At 32.3% G+C, this 6,405-nt stretch overlaps 1 pseudogene; it reads right to left on the bottom strand.

The window, feature by feature from the left end:
* Nucleotides 1–5,427: 5,427 nt before the first annotated feature.
* On the bottom strand, nt 5,428–5,965 carry LOC131810541 (large ribosomal subunit protein eL15-like; annotated as a pseudogene).
* Between the last annotated feature and the right edge of the window lie 440 nt (nt 5,966–6,405).

Here is a 6,405-nt window from a genome sequence, read left to right as displayed (position 1 = left end):
GAACCCCATACAACATGGAGAGAACTGTCATCAACTTTTACTCCTTGCACCTAAGAAATGAGATGCTGCAGGGAAAGATTGAGATCTGTGAGGGTTGGTTTCTCCCGGATGGTATAATTAATTGAAAAAAATTGTGTATGCACACTGTGGTGAATTCTTTAATATGTGATTGGTTTTTTACTTATTCCTTTTTGTTCTTAGTGTTGTAAAATGTGACTTTTCTGGGGGAAAACCTATCTTTCATACTCTTCACTATTTTCAATCTTTTTTGTCTTTCTAACCAAATTCTTCATAATTTCTTAACTATTGTCCACTTCCATAGTATTTGGCTATACTATGCTACTGCTGAAACTATCCATTGATTTCTTCATTTTGATTATTGTCATTTTATTTCCAGAATTTCTGTTTGGTTCTTTTTCAAGTCTGATATTTTAGTCCATAAAGTTTCCATTTCCTGCCAGATTTTTTTTTCTTTTTTTTTTCCTGCCAGAATTTTCAAACATGGGTTTGTTCTCACTCTTAATCTGATGCTTTATCATTTCAATCTGGTTTAATATTTTAATATGTCAACTTTTTGCATATATGCATGTTTTCGGTTTTTTGTGGGTTTTTTGTTTTGGTTTTTGTTTTTTGGTCTATTGAGTCATCTGATTTCCATATATAATATCTTATTCATTATATGCCTACTAAAATTTGACCACTGCTAATGCCTGTGATGGATACAATACTAGCAGGAAAGACAGCAGATTTCTTATTGGAAACAATGTAAACCAGAAGGCTGTGGATCAACATCTTCTAGATAATGAAAGATAAAAAGTCTGTCAAATTAGCAAAAATATTCCAAATATTAAAGCAAAATAAAAAAACTTTCAGATATATAAAAGCCAAAAATATTAATCACCAGCAAACAGAAAAAAATGTTAAATAAAGTCCTGCAGGCTAAAGAAAAATAATAGCAGATAGAAATATGAATCTATACAAAGAAATGAAGACTACTACAAATGGAAATGAGTTTATAAATTTTTTAAATCTTAAATTTAAAAATCTCTTTAAAATATGATTGAATATTTAAACAAAAATAACAATGAATTATTGGGTTTAGAATATCTGTAAAAGAAAAATCAATAACATAAGCAGAATAAAAACTGGGAGTAGAAAAATAAATTATTATAAAGTCCTTATTGGGAATATAATTTTATATGATATTGTGTAAAGGTCAGTTATGTACTTAAAGGTGTATACTTAATGCCTTTCAAAAAACTAAAAAAATATTTGTAGCTAATAAATATAGTAGATCAAATGGAATCATAAAAACATTTTAAAAAGTACTCAATCCAGAAGAAAGCATACAAGGAGGAAAGAAGAACAGAGGACAAATGTGACAAATAGGAAACAATTAGTAAGATGTCAGACTTAAACCCAACCATATTTATTAAAAATATTAAATATAAATGGTCAAAACAATACGATTAAAATAAAAATTTGCCAGGTTGGATTAAAAGACTCAGTTTAATGCAGCCTACAAGAATCCCACTTTAAATGTAAAGAAACAGATTAAAAGTAAAATAAAGGGAAAGATGTATTCTGGCAACCCTAATTCAAGGAACGATGTAGTGAATATAGTAAAATGAAAAAACAGGTTTCAAAGCGAAATATATTATTAGAGATAAAAAAAATCATTTAATAACCAAAAAGGGATCAATTCTATAAGAGAGCATAGCAATTCTAAGAGTTCATATACCTAATAACAAAGCTTCATAACATCTGAAGTAAAAAAGGAGGCAATTACCCAAGGTGAAGTAGATAAATCCAATGGAAGTCAAATATTTCAATATTCTTCTCTCAATATCTGATAGAAAAAAGGAGATTAAAAAAATCTGTATGGATATATAAGATTTAAAAAAAGACTATCAACACTTTGGGACTAATTGGTGTTTATAGAACATATTGCTAATAATGGCAGAATATGTATTTTTTTTTCAAAAACACATGGAGCTTTTATTAATAAATTATTTGAGAGTTTAGTAAGTTGCATGGAAAAATGATCAACAGATAAAATCATGTTTATATATGTCCCTGACATAAATTTTAAAAATATAATTTTTTAAACATAGTATTTACAAATACATAGGAATAAGTGTAAATGAATAACAAAAATTTTGTATAAGCTATTCAGAAAAAAAATAGGAAATTTGTGAAAAAATCATGACAATGCCTAATAAAGAGTTGCCAGATACATGAATAGGCTAATTCAATATTTTAAAGTGTCAGGATTTCTCAAATAATATAATTTCATATCAATTTTATTCACAACCCAAATAGAATTTTTCAAGGAACTAGACGAACCAATGCTGAAATTTATGTAGAAGAGAAAGGTAAAAGGTTAATAAAGAGAGTCTTGATAAATAGTGTACAGATGACGTTATTTTTCATTTATTAAGACTTGTTAGGCAGCCATAATAATTAATGTAATACAGTGATAGAAAATTTCACTATTGCTTGAATTGTAAAAAGTCCTGAAATAGATCCACACAATAAGCAAACTTAATGTATGGGAAAGCTGGTATGGGACATTACAGGGAAATTAATAAGCCTGGACAATAGTATAACCATAAGAAAGGGCTGAAAGAGAATTGTTACTTTGCATCCTATGTAAAAATCAATTCACAATTGGTTAAAAACTTAATTATGAAAGACAAATATTTTAGCAAGACACAAAAGCATTAAATTAAGAAAATTAATAAATTTGAGAAGTAAAAAATAAATTGATTAGCAAAAGTCATCATAAACAAAGGATGTGAATAAAGGAAACTTCTTATAGTGAAACTCTAAGTTAATGCCATCACCAATAAAACAATTTAGTACTACATCACGAAGCTCAACATGCACATAACCTGCAATCCAGAAATCCCATTGCTGGGAACTTTTGCGCACGTGCACTTGGATACATGTACAAAAATGTTCATACTTGTGAAACTAGAAACAAGTTAATGTTCATCCACAGAAGGCACAGAGAAGCTGTACTTTATTTCTACCTCAGAATATCATACGATCATGAAAAATCATGAACGATAGCTATATGTAATAACCTGGAGGAAACAGAGAAAACACTGACCAAGTTTCCCAAGATTACATACAGTATGATATGATTTTTCAAGCTCAAAAGAAAGCAATCTAAACAATGTACTCTTCTACGGGTGCCTGGCTGGATCCATCGGTTAAACATCAGACTCTCGATTTCAGCTCAGGTAATTACCTCAGGGTATGTAAGATCCAGCCCCACCTAGGGCTCTGTGCTAAGCAGAGAGTCAGCTTGAGATTCTCTCTCCCTCTGCCCTTCCCTCCACTCACACTCTCTCTATATAAAAAATTAATTAATTTTTTAAAATTTACCATTCTAATGTTTAAGTAGTGTTCACATATTTTCATGTTAATATCTGCATCAAAACCTTCATCTGTTTTTAATGCATTATTTTGTATATTTCAAATATTAAAAGATAAAACTTGTTAAAATCTACTGTCCTCATTTTAAATTGATGCTTAGCTTCAAAAGAGCTGATTAAGTTTTCCCCCAGCATCATTTTCTGCAATCAAAATGGATCAATGTCATCTACCTTCTGTAACCCTTCCAGTTTTTCTGTTCTTCACTGAACCAACCCCATGCTATTATCATTCCCTTTATGGTATAGACCATAAAAAATAGAAGTTGCATTTAAGTAGGTGTTGCACATTTGGGGAGGATTACTTTCTAAATGTTTCTTGTTATTTCACTGTTAATATATCCCCAAACCAAGTAAGTAGTTTAGATAGGAGTACTCTTGCTGACTCATTTTAAGCATATAGTCAAAGCAATAATGTCTAGTAATTTATTCCCATATGTATAGCTTACTTTTATCACATTATTTAGTACAGAGTATTTATTCTATCTTTTGGGGATCAGAGAGCTAATTTGTGAAAATCACCTTGAATCACATGTCTATTTCCAAAGCAACTATGAACTTTATTCAAATTTGAGTAGGACTACCTGAACCAAACTATCTGACCAATATAGGGCAAAGAAAGCATCTGGAATTGTAGGTTCTAGTCTTAATTCTACCACTAAGAGCAACAAATTCTTATTCAAATTAATCTCATACTCCAAGTCTCAGTGTTGTCATGTGTCAGTAGAAATGTTAGTATACTTCTCCCTTAGGTAAACTACTTAATTCTACTTCTAAAATAACAAAGTGCTTCATGAGTTTTTTGTAAAAATGAAAAGAAATCATTTTTACAAGATACAAAGAATTAGTGTTTGATAATTAGAAATTATTAGCAGGATTGATGTTAAATATTTGGGATAGTCTCCTTCCAAATGCATTCCCTGTACTGTCATGTATCCATTACTATTCTCCTCTTAATTTTGAATTCTAAAAATCACATACACATATTCATTAAAATAAGAAGACATGATAATGAAAAAATTTATCTTCTTTCTTTTTTTAAAATTCTGATCAAAACTAACTTTAATTTTTTATCTTCACACTTAAAAAGTTATCTGATGGCCACCAGTTTCCCAATCCTAGCTTTGGTTACTAGCTTACAAATCTTAAGATAAATTCTTCTCATTTACCTAGTGTTCAATTTCTACCAGTTTTAATATAGACCAGCATAAATACCATTATTGACTGCTTTGTATGAAATCCATTATTCTACAGATCCCATGTAGTTGTGGGATAAAACCAGAAACCTCCACCTTTTATGTGAACTTCAGTGGTACTGTGAAGACCAAGGTACTTTTGCTTTGGTTAAGCAGGATTTCTTTTCCTTTGTAAGAGAACCCCTTGCAACAGGTTTAATCAATTCCCCTAAAAATGCTGGCATTTTTTCAAACTATTCTTCCAGAAACAGCAGTTATATAAATAGAATATTGGATTCAACCTAAAAATGTGGGCCCTAGTTAACATTATTCTGCATATGAACATGATAAAAGATTAAGATATTCTTCACATTTCCAAACAAAATTCAATTTAAAAAGCTTGTTCTTACCAAACTTCTAAAAACAGCCATTTGAGGGTAAACTAGTAGAGCATTATATTTCCCCAATGAAGCTGTAGGTTTCATTACATGCACCAACAAATCTACATGGCTAACTTCTGCATTCCACTTTTGTACAATTTATGTTGTATCTATTATACCAAACAGCATTTTAAGCACTGACACATAAACTCCCTAATAAGATAAAGCAAAGACAAAAGCATTTATCTTATTAGAAACAAGAGACACCATCATTTATGGTCTTCAAACATGATTACAGTTTAACTTTCATAATTTGACAATGCATTCATGGAACAATCTGTAGACAATTCATTTTAACAGACAAAATTAAAGAACACTTTGAAGCAGACATGACTGTCCTAAATTATTTATTAGGTAAGGATTTTACAAACATTACTTATACCAGCAGAAATGGTAGAGTAAGAAAGTACTGTATCTTCTCCATGCTGCATAGTGAGAATTGCCGATAAGTGTGGTGAACTTGTGACCCCAACGCCACAGCACCCACAGCCTGCAGATGTCAGTCCTCACATCTTCCTGTGCTTTTGGACTGGTCTGGTGTCCACTGGTGTCAGGATTTCTTCTGAAAGTTTTAAGGAATGCATCAGAGAGGATAATCTCAAATGATTTATACATGGAACCTTCACCAACCCAGTAAGAATTCAAGACTTTGAGAGTCCCACAGTGGCATCTAGCAACTGCAACAGACCAAAGGCTTTGGGCAAGCTTTAGCTGGTTAATACCATGATGGACAGGCACCCCTAGGTAGCACCCTTAGAGCTGGGCATTTGTGGCTACAACATTGCACACGAATCCAATATATGATGTAACCTTGTCTGGTCTAGCACCCCAGTCTGCAGGCTTTACTGGGCTAGGATGGGCCAGGGGTTCTGTGAAGCACAGAGAGCTGGTGGTACTGCCAACAACACATCCATTGAGCCAATGGCAGCTATGAGACAAAAAGGAAAGGGCTAAAAGCTAGTTTTCCTTTCAAAAGAAAGCACATAAGCAACAGGATGTGTGGGAGAATGAGAGAACTGATAGAGAACAGTTATATGAAACATAGGAGATGTCCTTTGAGGATCTCAAACTCTGGCCTTATTCTTCTTGATGAAGATGAGGTAGAGAGAGGGAAATAGGAATCTCAGTTTAGTCTTGTGATCTAGGAGCAGGGGGAAAAAATGTGCTTTTCTTCCTATGGAATAGCCAGAGGAATGTAGCAATGATTATAGCAAAGCCTCCCCTTTTGTGTGATGCCAGCAAAGCTGAATAAGAGGTGTTGGTTAATGGGCCTGAGCCTCACTCCAGTCTCTTTCACAAAAAATGGTAAATAGGGAAATATAATAATGCTAAGGGGGGACTGGCAGGCAT

This window comes from Mustela lutreola, chromosome 10 (genome assembly GCF_030435805.1).
Source record: "Mustela lutreola isolate mMusLut2 chromosome 10, mMusLut2.pri, whole genome shotgun sequence".
Lineage (NCBI taxonomy): Eukaryota > Metazoa > Chordata > Mammalia > Carnivora > Mustelidae > Mustela > Mustela lutreola.
This window is presented reverse-complemented; position numbering and strand designations above follow the sequence as displayed.